The sequence below is a fragment of the Sarcophilus harrisii genome, chromosome 5 (assembly GCF_902635505.1).
Source record: "Sarcophilus harrisii chromosome 5, mSarHar1.11, whole genome shotgun sequence".
Taxonomy (NCBI): domain Eukaryota; kingdom Metazoa; phylum Chordata; class Mammalia; order Dasyuromorphia; family Dasyuridae; genus Sarcophilus; species Sarcophilus harrisii.
In genome coordinates, this window is record NC_045430.1 from 242,171,209 (window position 1) to 242,187,069 (window position 15,861).

The following is a 15,861-nucleotide window of genomic DNA, read 5'->3' on the forward strand; positions in this document are numbered from 1 at the left end:
TTTGTTATTAAAAAAAATCCATTCTGTTCAAATCCCATCTGATGGGAATGGGCATCTGTAAATAAAAAATAGATTGCAAGAACATATTAATCCAGCAGCTGCCGTCCACCTAATTTTCCTTCTAAAAGAAATAATTCAATTTCCAAGCCTGAATATTCTTGCAGTTTTAGTGATGTGGTGATAGCTTATGAGGTCAAATTAAGTACTGAAATAAATATACATTTATTGGAGATTAGCTATGAGTCAGTAGGAACAGTTTTGAAGTAATGCTGCAAGGATTCCATTTCAATGTATTTGTTTACAAAAGGGCATTAGAAACTGATTCTATCCAATTCTTTTAAGGGTGACTAAATTATCTATAGTGATAACTCATTTGTCTTTCTTGCACAAAATCCTTTTTATCAAGTCCCAACACGTGCAGTAGACTTGAGTCAAAAAGACCTGAATTTGAATCCTGCCTCTCACACTATGGGAATAATCACTTAAAGTAGATGTGGAGATGTGAATAAAATGCAATATGGAAATACCAACAGTTGTAAAGTTAAAGGACCTAAGCTGAAATACTCCATCTGCCACTTAATTACCCAAATGACCTTGCACAAGATGGATGGATGGATAGATGGATGGATGGATGGATGGATGAAGCAATTACTAAATAATTACTATGTGAAAAACATTGTGTTATGCAGTTAGGTACAGTTAGAGAAGTAAGACTGTGCCAGTTAAAACATTTAATTTTCCTGGACCTTGGTTTCTTAATCTGTAGGAAGAAGAGATTAAACTAGACAATGGACAGCTGATATAGCAGATAAAATGCCAAGTCTGGAGTAAGGAAGACCTGAGTTTAAATGCAATCTCAGACACTCACTACCTTTTGTGGTCCTGGACAAATCATTTAACCTGTGCCTCAGTTTCCTCATCTGTAAAATGAGGAAATAATAGCACTTACCTATTGTGGATTATTGTGAGGAACAAATGAGACCATATTTGTAAAGTACTTTGTAAACATTATACAAATGCTTGTTATGATAATGACTATAAGATCGCCTCCAGAACCAGACCTATGACCCTAAAATAATATATTTACAACATTGTATAAGCTTTCAAACATCATTTAATGCCATCAATTATGATTAAGTAGAATATAAAACAGAATATACCATCCTTCCATTCCTCAGAACTCTCTCTCCTCCTGTCCCACATGGTACAAAAATTCCCAACTAGATGAAAATATTGCATTTTCTCCAAGAGCTATACAACTTAATGCTAACCCATAGACCTGTAGCAAATGTGAGTGGGGCCCTAAAGGAATAGGAATACAAGAAAATGGGTACATTTTGTTAGAAAAGATAAATACAAAGCACAAATAATTGTCTGTCTTTGGAGGTTCTAGCACTCAAAGAACCAAATTCTTTGGGATGTCAGAAAACACCAAAAAAGATCAGAAGGACATTGGGCAAAGTCAAACTTAATTTGTTTCACAATTTGTCCATGTTCTGGGTCACACTGTAAAATGGGCAGCAGCAAGCCAGAGAACAATGCTGGAAGTGCATTTAAACAAGAAAAGTACCACAGGTGTAGTAGATCATGCAAATAAGACATCAAAAAAAGATTCCTAAGGCAGAAGGGATCAGGCAGGTAGTATAGTGAGTAGGATCCAAAGTCTAGGAAATCAGAGAGTCAAGGATAGCGACACTAGCAAATAGGAAACTGATATAAGCTAGACCTAGACCAGGAGTGGTTGAATGAAGCTATAATGAGGTATATTGATCCATCTCTATAAGGAACAATGGAAAAGGTAATTTAATCCTATAGAACTGGGATTTTAAACAATTAGAAATATATACATTGTGACTCTGAAAGTAGAGATCATGAGATATCGACAATAGAAGTTATAAGTGGAAACCATATAAGTGTATGAGGTCACTAAGAGAGTGAATATAGAGACCAGAAAAAGGGGAGGAGATTAGGGCAGAGCTTTGAAGAACAGCTCCCATTTAAAGGGCAAGAAAAAGAAGAGGACCCAAAAATAGAGTAGAAAGGGAACAAAATAGTACTAGAATTGTAGACTTGAAGAATTACAAATACAAAAAGAATAAAAGGCATAAAAAGGAAGAAGCTACAGTATGAAATGCAACAAAAGGTCAAAAAGATTAGGACAATTATCAAAGACGTGGAAGAGAGCTGTTTCAATAAAGGCCTTTTCTCTCCACTGATACGGATAAAAAACAAATTGCAAGAGACTAAGAAGAATAAAGAAAAAGGGGAAATAATAGGCACAGGAAGCAACAACTATAGTTTCTCTTTTCTAGGAGTCTGGCAGGAAATAGAAGGAGAGAAACAGAATGATAACCAGATAGATTGGTAGCAAGGTCAAAGGAAAACTTGTATTTATTTGTTTCAGAAGGGAGAGAGCTAAGACAGCTTGTAGGCCAAGGGGAAGGATTCAACAGAGAGAGAGAATGAAGATGTATGAACAAAGCAGGTGATTGATAGAACAAGGGGATGCAACAGAAATGAGAGGATGGGATGAAAGCTACAGGCAGAGGGGTCAATTTTAGCAAGAAAGGGAGTAACCTTTTCATCTTATAGGTAGGAGTGATCATATTGAAAGCATCAAGTAGGGATGAGGAAGCTAGTTTAAGTGAGCATCAGTCTACTCTGTTTTAAAAAAAGGAAATAAAGCCATGTCTTGCTTGTTTGGGGGGTTTAATTTGTTTGGTTGTTTTTTTTTTTAAGAGAAAAGGCTTGGAACATTTACCATAGGAACAGTGAAAGAGAGCCAAGAGAAAAGTATAAAAGGATTTCTGTTCATCAATAAGAGCCCCACTGAGATTAGAGAGCAAAAATTTGTAATTGACTCTGTCAACACATTAAGGTCAGCTAGGTTGTTTAGTGAATAAAACGTTAGCCTTGGAACCAGAAAGTCTCATCTTCATGAGTTTAAATCCAGTCTCAGACACTTATTATCTATGTGACTTTAAGCAAGTCACTTCACCCTGTTTGCCTCAGTTTTCTCTTCTGTAAAGTGACATGGAGAAGGAAATGGCAAACCACGTATCTTTGCCAAGAAAACCCCAAATGGGGTCATAAAGAGTCAGACACACTAACAAAACAATTTAACAACAGCACAATATAAAAAATCCTCCAACTGTGTTTAATACTTTGGAAGTAAGATTGGAAGGGAATATACTATTAGAGTTATTTGGGAGTGAGGATCAACTGTACAAACAGAGAAGGTCAGAAGGGGCAAGAGATTCAAAAAAGAAAAATAGGGAATTTTTGAAGCGGCTCACCATAGGGTCCAAATCAGGACTTCTTAAACTTTTTCCACGAATGACTCCTTTTCACCCAAGAAATTTTTATATAACCTCAGGTACATATGTATATAAAATATGTATACAAATCAAATATTTACTGATGATAAATCATCATTTCATAACCTCCACATTCAATATATGGGGCCACATTTTAAGAAGTTTTAACCCAGATTCGATAGGGAAGAAAGTAAGAATAGAAAACAACTGATGGAATAATTGAAGGAGAGCAGAGAAAGAGCTCTCTCCAGCACACCTAAATCATGCAAGTACTATAAATGCCTGCTAAATTTAGCTTCCTATGGCAAAGCCTCAGTGGTCCCTCTCCAGTTACATTTCTGTTCCATAGTATCTATTTCCTCTGGCTTCAGAGAATTAATACCTTATCTATATAACTTACCATATCTTAAATTTTCTCCCATTTCTGTTCCACTTCATTAAATTGGTACTCTGTTCCCCGACAATGACACTGGATCCAATTTCTCACTCAACTGTCTCCATGTTCTAGGTTTTGTGCTTTCTTTCCCCTATTTCACCCAATGTCACTAAAAATTATTATTTGGTCAGCCCCAAGTGTATCCCCACCTCCTTCCCTGAACTATCCTGGTTCATCAGAGATGAAATAAGATGGCTTCATTTTTCCTTCTAAACTAAAACTAATGCTATGCTACATTAATCCCTCCATCCAGCATCCATCCATGTTGCCATCCAGCAATTCTGGCTAACTTGCTGTGTCTCACACCTGATTGTCTATCTCCCACCTGTTGGCCTTTTCACTAGCTGCTTCTTTTGCTTCTTAATGTCTTTCCTCTTGCCTCCTTCTCAGGCTTCTCAGCTCAACTTCCTCTCTCTGTAGGAAGTCTTTCTTGCCTTTCCTACCTTTCCTGTTCCTTCCCATTTCCCCATCCCTAGTGCCTTTCTCTGATGTTATTTCCCATTTACACTATAGCAATCTTGACTGTTCATGATTATTTGAACATGGTCTCTTCCTTTGGAATATGGACTTCATAAGGTTTTTGCTTTTCTTGTGACTCCAATGCTTATCAAAGGGTCTAACTCTTAATAAGAGCCTCTAAATGTTTGTTTACTAACTGGCCATGTGACCCAGGTAAATCACTTAAGCTTTTAAAAAAACAATTCTTGCTGAGAAGGTATTCACCTCCACTGACAGGGGGAACTCCTCACTGGAAGATAAGTGTGGACTGCGCTGTCCTCCTACCAAGAATTGAGAATACAGGATGATTCTTGATCAAAAAAAAAAAAAATCTAATAGCATCATTCCTTTCCTTGTCAAATTTTCAGAGGTGGAAACATTTATGCTCCCCAGCCCAGCTGGTAACCCTTACCCAGGCAAATCTAAATGAACAAGTCTTTAAGAATAAGAAAGCAAGCTCTCTCTCACCCCCAACACATATATACCCATATGTTGTATAAGGAGACTTCCACATGTGCTTCCAGACTGTTACAGACTAACAGTTATTATCTAACCTACTGAAATCTTTGATATTGTATCATCTTCCCCTTGGAAGTCTGCTTGTTAGTCAGGATTTAAAGATCTCTTCTTATGAAAGCCTTGGGACTAATTCCACTGGTTCTTCCCCTGGATTTTTAGGTTTCTGAGATTTGCTGTCACCATCCAATGTATGGGTTTTATTCTGCCAGTCTTTTGTCTTAGCATGAGCTCTTCTGAGATACACCTTTGCTCAGAGAAGGTAATCCCAAAACAAAAACAAATACATAAATAACGAGGGATTTTTTATCATGGCGATGACACCATCTTGCCTAGAGTGGAGGAACTATGCTGTGTGATCGTAAAAGCAGCACGCCCATTAGCAATCTGCTGGATAGATGAAATAAAATGTATTTTAGTTATTATATGAACATGACTCCAGTCGTCATTTTTCACACAACTGTGATAAAACAGCTATAAAAGTGATAAAGCATAACAATTCCTGAGTAAACACACGTATAAGATGAAGCTGCGTTTCACATCTGAAATGTTTGTGTTTAACTTGCAGTTGCTAACCATTCCATAACAAATGCCCTGCTCCAGCTTTACAGACAGCAATATGGCTCATCTGTGTAATTTTCCAAATGTTTGTAGAGATCAGAAGTAAGGTGGGGGAGGGAGGAACCCAAAGGGAAGAAGGGGAAGGACAGAGGGAAATCCTGTATTAAGAGACACTCATCCTGTGCCAGAATATCTGATAAACCTGTCTCTGAATGGATACTCTATCTATTGCCTGTTGATAGGAGGGAAATAGAAGAGGTGGGTCCAATGCATCTTCTCTGCTGCAAAATGCCATTCATCATCTCTGAAGGTGTGGGACTCTTTCCCTGGCTATTAAACACCCAAGACTTTCCAAAGGTAACAGAAGACCTGCTTAACCATTTTAACAAATAGATTTTCCCTCCAATAAATAGAACAGTGATTTTCTAAGATACAAACACATCTTCTAGAATATTATTTTTTTGTAAAAAAAAAAACAGATTATTGAAACATCTGAAAAGATAAAAAGGCTTCAAAAGGAGATAAATGATTCTTATTCATACAGCTACTGGTTAAGGAGATGACTTTAAAAAGCATGGAAACTAAATAATTTTCTCAGATTGCCCATGGCTTGACCCCATTCCGCTCTTTCCTGCTCTGTTCTCAATTCCACCCAGTTTGGAATCTTCCACTGCTACTGACCTTCCCATACATACAGCATTTCAATGTGTTTTCATTTGACCTATACACAATAATTTTTTTAGATTAAATGCCTACCATGTACAAGGTGATATGTCAAGTGCTGTGGAAGATTACAAAAAATGGGGAAAATATAATTTCTGCTATCTATAGTTTCTTACTATCTATAAGAGGGAAAGTAAGAAAGGTGTATGAGTGACAAATATTTGAGGCAGCATCGAAAGGCTATGGTCAGCACAAATTAAAACCACCAGAAAGATAGGAGAGATTGATTACAGATGGGCCTGATCAGGGAAGGCAATTTGGAGGTGGTGACATTTATTAGCCATTAAAGATGGAAGGGACTTTCATTGGCAGAAATCTACAGAGGGGATATATCAGGAAGGAGGGGTAAAAGCAAATGCAAAAAAATAAGATGTGATCTTGAGGGCAAGGTCTTATGACCTTTTTTGTATGACCAGAACTTAACACAGTACCTTGTATTCAACAGGAGCTTAATAAATATTTATTGGCGGATTTTATTGAAAAATTTGAGGGCCACATATGTGAAGTGACTTGTCTAAGATCATATGACTTGGGAAGGTCTGAAAATAATTTGAACCAAAGTCCTCTGATCGCCAGCGCTGGGGCTCTTGCCATTATATCATCCTTCTAGTCCATATTCAGGCAGGAGATGAATGGGACATAAATTAGAGAAGCAGATGTATGAATAGAAGGGAAAAGGCAAATGCTAGAGATAGTCACAGAAAGAATAATCAATAATGCTCAGTAAATGACTGGCTTAGAAGGCTGAATAATGTAACTTGTTCCCTACTTGAGGAAGTATTCAATCAATAAATAAACTTTTAAGTGACTACTATGTGCCAGACATTGTGCTAAGAAACTGGAATCTAAAAAAAAAAAGATGAAAAACAGTCCCTAATCTTGAGAAACTTACAGTCTTATTCTGAAGTTTCAAGACTGGGTGACAAGTAAAAGAAGTATAACATTAACACAAATAGAGCAGTCAGAATGAAGGGCTATTTTGCTTGGAGTTGGGGAGGAGTGGAGCCATGAGAAGGGCAATTTTATCTTAGGCATGCTTACATTGAGATTCCAATAGGACATTCAGTTGTTTATTGAAAAACATAAAGGTTTAGGAGAAAGGCCAGGGCAGATTTGGGAACTGTGTGTTCAATACGGATGCTTAGAAATAGAGAAGTAGAAGGTCTCTCTTAAAGAGAAAGCAGAGAGAAAGGGATCAAAGATGTGCCCACATTTGTAGAAGAGAAGAGAAAGAAGAATCAAGGAAGAAAACAGAACAATAGAGACTCATAGTCAAGACATTTTTAAATAGATTTAAGAAGGACAGAGAGACTAGTGAAGTCAAATCTAGCTAATAAGTCAGAGAATAAATATTTGTAAAAAAGACAATAAAAATTCGTAACTAGGAGGTTGGTCTTGGGCGACATTTTAATAGGGGTTTGGATGGCAGTGACAGCCTTCAAGTTGTGAAGGTTATTAGTGGTTGGTGAGGAAGGTAACATGGTAAGTAGAGACTATTCTTTCATCAAGTTATAAGTGAAAGAAGGGAGACCAAAAGGACAAGGCACTTCTGTATTATAGTTCCACAGTCCTCTCTGAAATGTAAAGGACGTTGGGATCCAAGCTGGCATAATACAATACCTTCCGACCCTCTCCTGAGAAGAAAGAATCCTGACACAGATTCCAGCAGTGCAGAACTTTGTCGTCAAACTTATACTGAGTTAGGTCTGCAAACATTTTCCTACATGGTGGAACCAAGCCTGTAGTGGTCACGTGAGGAAAACTTTTCAGTCAATTTAATTTAAAATTATTCACTTAATATTAAATAACAGATTGTAGAGGGCATAAGAGAAACATTTTTTATTCTCTTTAATTCAGTAAGCATTAATCAAGCAGCTATTCTGTGCAGGGCATTATGTTAGTCTGTAAATACAAAGCTTAAAAAAAACAATGCCCACCATCAGAGAATTTATCTTCTACCAAGGAAACCCAACATTTATATAAATGAACAAATAGAGTATTTATCTAATAAATTGCATCTAACAGAGAGTATGTATCTAACAAATAGCAAAACATCTGCCTAAAATAACTCCCAAAGATTTTGGAGTTGCTGATTTCTATTGGTAAGAGAGTGTTTGTTCACCATTAATTCCCTACATTAATGAAATCCCAATACTGTACCAATTGTTGAAAATAATTCCAAAGTACTTTTCAAGAAGGGTATAGAACTAACATATGGAGGGATCAAGAAAGGCTTGCTGTGTGGGAAGTAGCCCCAGAACTCGATCATCAAGGAGAAAAGTTCTGTAAGTCAGAGGTATGGAAGGAGAAGATTCCAGATGTGAGGGACAGTCTATTTAAGAGATTAGAGATCATTCTTTTAGTTGAAGAGCTTAAATGAGACTTATTGAGCAAAGTATATGTCTTGTATTGACCAAGCAAAATGCAAGTTTCCAAAAGTATTATGGAAATAAACATATGAAATATTGGGAAAGGGAAAAAACATTATGTCAAAGCTGAAGCCCCCATAAGACTAATAGAACTTGAAATGGTCTTTGAATGAATGGGTGAATGACCAAATGATTGAATGAACAAATCTATGAGTAAAAAAGCATTTACCAAGTATAATAAATAGAAAAGGAGAATTCCATATTTAAAGGGCCTACACTCTAATTGGAACAAATGACAAGAGTTCAGCAGCAGCACAGGTGAAAAAATATGATAATTTTTTTTTTTATCCAGGTCCTCTGAATTCCAAAGTCCAGCCTCTTTTCAGTACACCATACTAAAAGTAATATTTTTTCAGGCAAATGCTAATAAGGACACGAGTTAGGGGGGCAGAAGTGAAAAAGGAAAGGAAAGGGAAAATTCAAAGGTATTCACATAGAAAAAATCAATGATATCTTAAATTCACCAAAGAATGACTATGTTTTGATTAAGGAAAGAGGGATGGGGTGGGAAGTCCAGGGGAAGGCAATATGTCAGTTCCAATATTCATAGCAGAACCTTACATTCAGCAAATATGTATTAATTTTTTGACTGATGGCAGTTAGTACTAGGGACTCAAAAGACTAAGTTATTGACAGCCATATGAAATTTATTGACTGAAGGCAGTTAGTAATAGGGACTCAAAGGACTAAGTTATTGATAGCCATATGAAATAACTATACTAAATACTATGCCAAAGAATAACTGAATATAAACCCTTAATGTCTGTTTTTACTCCTATAATATACAACTACCTTACATTTAACAACTGTGCTTTTATTTGCATTTATTAACTTCATATTTATGCTGCATATATTTTATATATACTTTCTTGTCTTTTCCATTAGCATAGATCATTGTATGTAGGATTTATTTCATTCTTTGTATTTGCATCTCTAGTGCCTAGCACAGTGTTCAACACAAAGTAGATGATTAATAAATACTTATTGTTTGACTGATAGGTTACAAATATCCTGAGAAAGAAAGAACTTGTTTGTTTAATTCATGGAGGAAATGCCCTGTATGGTGTCACTTTCATATAGTGCTTCAGGCATTGCATGAATGTGATTCACTGCATCAAATATTATTAGTCATTGTTCATACTTTCAAAGATTCCCACTCTGAACATTTCAAAGGGAGGTATCCAAAGAAAAAGGTGCGACAATCCTGTAGCAAGTGTTACATGACCCATTGGAAGATCATATGCTCCATTAATATCCATGCAATGTCAAGCAACGTGGAGGAAGGCATACCCATTCACCCTTACAATGTCAGGTGGATGCCACAAATGGTACTCAAGATGGGTGTAGGAAAAAGTGGCACAGGATGAGAAAGCATCGATGGGTCAGACTTTGAACCAATGGAAAAAAGACTGACTTCAAGGAGATTACAGATCAAAGAATTACTTAGAGCAATATGAGTCTCTCTTTTTCTTCTCCATTTCATTTGAACAATTATCAGGTTTGGCAGTGTTGGTTTGCTCTGTCCCTTTGGGCTTTCAATAGATTCTCTCTCTCTTTTTTTATTAAACATCCACAAAATGTTATTCAAAATTGAAAAAAAAAAAAAGGAAATCTTTGACTTCTTTAGTTCTAATGGATGCTCTGATTCTCCAGAAATCAACTTTTTATCCCAAGTGAAAGAAAGAATTATGCATCTCACTTCACTCATTAAAATTATAGCTCATTTATGCATTTTGCCAAATAGCCTTTGGGCATACTTATAAGCATCACAAGAAATAAAACAGCTCCTGCCATTTAAGCATATATTTTTAAATGGACCATGCAACAAAAGGGCATGATAAAAACCCAAAATTTCAAACTTTTTTCAATATAATGATAATGATCATTAGCAGTTTGACATAGTAGAATGATAACAGAACAAGGAATCAAACTGGGTTTGAACCCAATACTGCCACTAATTCTGTTTTTCTTCGAGTAAGTCACATCTCTGTGAACCTGTTTCCTGGTTGACAAAGCTGAGAAAACAACTAAGGCTATCACAGCCTCTCCTTCTAAAGTTGTAAGAGCCTTATTTTTTATCATGACAATAGGGTCTAATAGATGAGTGTTTCCACAAAAAATCTGACTGGGCAAATTCCTATTATTCTAAGCTACTAAGCCATAGCTTTCCCTTCCTTGAAAAAAACTTTTAATGCATATTATTTTATAGATCATTAGGCAGTAATCCAATTTTCCCTTTGGTGCAATACAACCTTGATTGGGGGAAATGAATAGGACAGGGAATGGACCCTGTTGTATCACTGACATAGGGAAATCCTGGGTAAGAAACCTAATGAAGGCTGACCCCTTTTCTGCAACTTTGTATGTTAAGAGAGCTTCTTTAACCACTTAAAGATTAAATGATTTACCCAGGATCAAATAACCAGAATATGTCAATGGCAACAACTGACCTTCCTTTTTACTGGGTCTTCCTGACTCTGCTTGAGAGGAGAACTCATCAGTTCATTTGTAGTGAGACAGTCTTGAATTCAACACCTTGATAATTCAATAAATCCCTGATTTTGTCTATGTATATATATTATCTCCACAGACACAGTCACAACCCATCCATACCTTATTCTGTGTGATTCTTTCCATATCTTCATGAGTCTTCCATCAAGAATGCACCCAGTGCCCAGAGATCTTCCTCTGGTCTAGGTCTTCTGACATTTCTTGGATACTATTATTGCACTAGTATCATCATTGGGCTGGGTTCTTTCTCACTCTTAATATATGACTGAGCTATCTTATTTTCTAATCTTGTATCACCCTAATATTTTCTTTTCCTGCTCTCCTGTATGAGCATCCTAGGTAATATGTTACAATCTACAGACACCCACTATAAATGTATCTTTCTATTGCCCTTGGGTAATTTGAAATATCAATTATCCTAAAACCATAATGGCCTTTCTGTAGCTAAAGTCAATACCAAATCAAAGAAAAGTCAAATAAAAAATCCCGTCACTGAGAATGCTGTACTGTGATACTGATCCAAGAACCCAAAAGCAAAATCAGATTGCACCAAAAAAGAAATAAAAATAGAGTCTTCATTCCCCTTTCTATAACTATGTCCTTTTCCATTAGACTGCAAGCTTCTTGAAGTCAGGTCATGTTCCATTTATTTTCATATTTTTATCCAGTCATGTGCTGAAGTCAGCTTAAACCAGTTCAAAAGAGCTGATTGTTAAATTTTCGGTGTGAGCATTTATAACTAATAAAAGATGCAAATCAGGAATTGATTTGTTATTATTCTACTGATTGTATAGAATTAAGAAAGTGATGGAAAAGATATTAAATCAGGAATTGATTTGTTATTATTCTACTGATTGTATAGAATTAAGAAAGTGATGGAAAAGATATTAATAATGCAAATTAAACTTTAAAAGTTTTCAGATAGTTGGTTGTTAAACATTCATATCCCCAGCCTTAAGCACTTTGCTTTAGGCATAACCCATTATTCACCACAGAAAAACAGCTCATGCAAAGCAAAGTTCAATATTTGAGGCTTCCTAATGATTATTACTCTTTGAGGCTCATATCTCCCATTCCCTGTGCCCTTGCCCCCAATATTTCTATAGAAACATGATATTCTGATTAATACTACTCTTCTATACAAGTATTCAATTTATTTTGAGCAATCAAATAAGGGTACCAAGCTTGAAGCAATTTCATCATAGAGCATGTAAAGATTTTTTAGAAGAGAATAATTATAGGGAAATAGTCTTCACACAGTGGTTTCCTCCCTTGCTGATTGTTTTACAATCCCCACAATAGGATATCAATAGATGAAGTCTTAGTAGTCCAAGTGTTCTCTATTGAGTTTGGGGCCAGCTTGATACCAGTTGCCCTTTCCTTCCAAGCTCAGTAATTTATGCTCGAAGTTGCTGCCTTTCAATACTTCAATACTTCCAGCTCACCCTGAGCACTTCTGAGCGTAGCACTTCTGAGCAAAGTTGTTCCCTTTACTATTTCTTGTTTTACAGCACCCAACTGACCTCATGTTCATCCTTCAGCTTTACCCTTTACCTGATAAAGCCAGCTAACCATCATTATACCTCCAAAAAGCTATTTCTATATTTCTTGTGGTTCCTCCCCCAAAAAAATCCTAGTTTGGGACTTTCTACATAACACTTGGCTCACAGTACTATGGGAAAGCAAGTCCTTTTCTATCAAAGTGCTTTCTCACTTATTTCCCTATCATTCAAAAATGCTTACTATAATCATTTTTTATATCCAGAAAAATAATAAAAAGTAATAGCATGTATAGAGCATTGTAAAGTTTTCAAAGCATTTTACATATTATCTCCTTTGAGAAAATCTTTTATTTTGTTGACATAGAAAACTATTCATGAGCAAGCTTCTACCATGGAGAACATCACCACTTCCATAATAATTTACAGACTCACAGAGTTGCCTAGGAAATTATATGAGTTGCCTTTCCTCATATAGCCAATGGGACAGAGGTAAAACTTGGACATAGGACTTTCTGATTTTCACTACACTTGCTGCCTTTCATATAATAAGGAACATTTTAGAGTTCTTTGATTTGTCAAATTGAATCAAAGAAATTTATCAGCAAAGAAATTAAAAGTAGGGTCTTCTTAAATAAGATGCTGTACATATTTTATGTATACTTTATTCTTATTTCTTTTAATTTGTACTTATAATTTATTGTTATTTCTTACAAACTAAGATCCTGAAACACCTAAAAGTCAAATGGAAAACATATCGAATAAAGAATACTGCCTTGAATATGGTGAACATATTCTATTTTCCTGTGTTTTCCTCATATGCAGTCCCATAAAAAAAAAATCTCCAGTCCTGGTCAATAACTAGTAAGAGACAAAATTGATTAGTGCTAAGAGGGAAAGAAAAATTCAATGCTCTACCACCAATACCAAAGCCACGTCTAGTTTATTTTTTGTAATATTTTCAACATTGGGACATAAAATTTTTATGGTCAGATAGATGAGTTTGAGGATTATAATATGGCTTGCATATGGCTTAGAGTTGACTCTGGAATCCACAATCCACAACTTAGAGATGGTACCATGAGACAGTGATGGAAATGGATATTTGTTTCTTATGTTTTTATTCTAGCCAATCAATGTTTTCTTTTCACATCAGAGAACAAATAGTACTTCCTTTGATTAGAAGCATTCCATCAAAACTACTATAAATTTTGATATCTGTGACTTCATTGGGATCATCCTAATAGGATCACAACTTTAGTAAAGGTAAATAATGTCTGAGATAATGTCTCAGGTCAAAAAAAATGTCATGATAATGAATAATAGCCCTCTAGTGATGGATCCTCTCTGTGCTTATCTCAGTTAGTTCTCAGAAAATGGAAAAATAGAGCATCACTATGTTGGACAAAAAGACTTTCAGAATTATTAAGACTTTGGAATTTTTTGAAACTAAAAACGGGTCCTAGGGGTCCTCAAACTTTTTAAATAGGGGGCCAGTTCACTGTCCCTCAGACTGTTGGAGGACCGGACTATAATAAAAACAAAAAATTTGTTTTGTGGGCCTTTAAATAAAGAAACTTCATAGCCCTGGGTGAGGGGGATAAATGTCCTCAGCTGATGCATCTGGCCCGGGCTGTAGTTTGAGGACCCCTGCCTAGGTCATCTTCACTGACATACTGAGATAATTTAATAGCAGAGACTTTTAGGAATATCCTATATCAAATAAGAAACAACCATTAAAGTACCCATAATTATGAGTTTTTAAAGTTTCAGCCATTGTCCCATTAGGAGTCTTATTTTTGTATCTGGATCTATCAATACATTAAAAATGTTCATTTTTTTATTATTTTATAATTATTATTAATAGCTAAGATTTATATGATGCTTTAAGATTTGCAAAGCACTTTACAAATATTATTTTGTCCACACAATAAGTCTGGGAGACAAATACTATTATTATTCTCATTTTGCTGCTGAGGAAACTGAGGCACAAAAATAGTTAAATGTCTTGCCTAAGACTACACAGCTAGTAAGTGCCTAAGATCACATTTGAACTCAGGGCTTCCTGTTCAATATTGTATCCCCTGAATCAACTAGTTATGTCATATCATATATAATCTATATACATATATATACATAGACCCATACAAACATACACAGAAATATATTAGGCTTCCCTATATTCAGTAACTACCTATCTACCACTGTCCTAGCTTCTACAAATTATGGCTCCCAAATTACTGTTTGAATCCAAGAGTTAAAATCCAAGTCATCTCTTTCAAGGGTCAAAGAAAATACCCTCAACAAATAGTTAGATTATGAAGAAAACCACCAGGGAAAAATCTGAAAAGAGTTTCTAGAAACTTTAAAAAAAATTCTCAAATACCCAAAGGCAGGCTATAGAAAAAAGAACTTTACTTCAAAAGCAAACTTTGAGTTTTAAAAATAAACCATTTGCTGCTTTTAGCAAAAGCCCTGAAATTTTTCAGATAAGAAAAATGAATTGTTCCCTAGTTCCCCAAATGTGTCCAGGCCTTGATTACAGATTTTAATGTGACAAAAATCAGTTCCTGGGGCTGAGATAATCTCAACTAGAAATGTTAATGTCCCTATCAGGCTGTTTATACACTGAAATCTACCTTACCCACGTTTTTAACACATGCCAGAAATTCAGGTGTGCTGGCAATATTTTTTTAAAAAGAGACACTTTAATGTAACTGACCATGAAGAAAAAAAAATAGATTCTAGAATTGAGAGACTTCTTCTAAACTAAGTAATACTCCCAAACCTTGAGGTCATCTGAGAAGGGTATAAAATATGTCCAGTCCCAGACACATAGGAGATGAGCTCAGCTTCAGTGCAGGAACAGTCCAATACATACAGCTCCTGAGATGGAGATTTTCTCTGAACCCAGCAGGAAATCCTTAATCTTGCTGTATTTTAAATAATGACACACATGTATCTACTGCATTAAGATTTGTATGTACTACAAGCCCTATGTAATAATTACTGGTATATAGTTTAAGGTCTGCAGAAAGTTACAACAATAATCACATTTGTAAGCATAAGGAATATCTATATATAAGTTTAAGTTTGTAAAGTATTATATACATCATCTTATTTGATTCTCACCACAACCCTGTACTCTTATCCCCATTTTATTAATGAAGAAACATCAGTGTTGATAAGACAGAAAGGGGTCAAATGTCTTGCCCAGTATTATAAAGCTAGCAAAACACAAAGAAAGTTTCCTATTATAATAAGATGATTTAAGCTTCACCACAACCCTATGAGTTGGAGTCTATAGGTATTTTCTGGATCTGACATTCAATTTTATTGGTGGAAGGAATTCCTTATTGGAAATTCCCTCC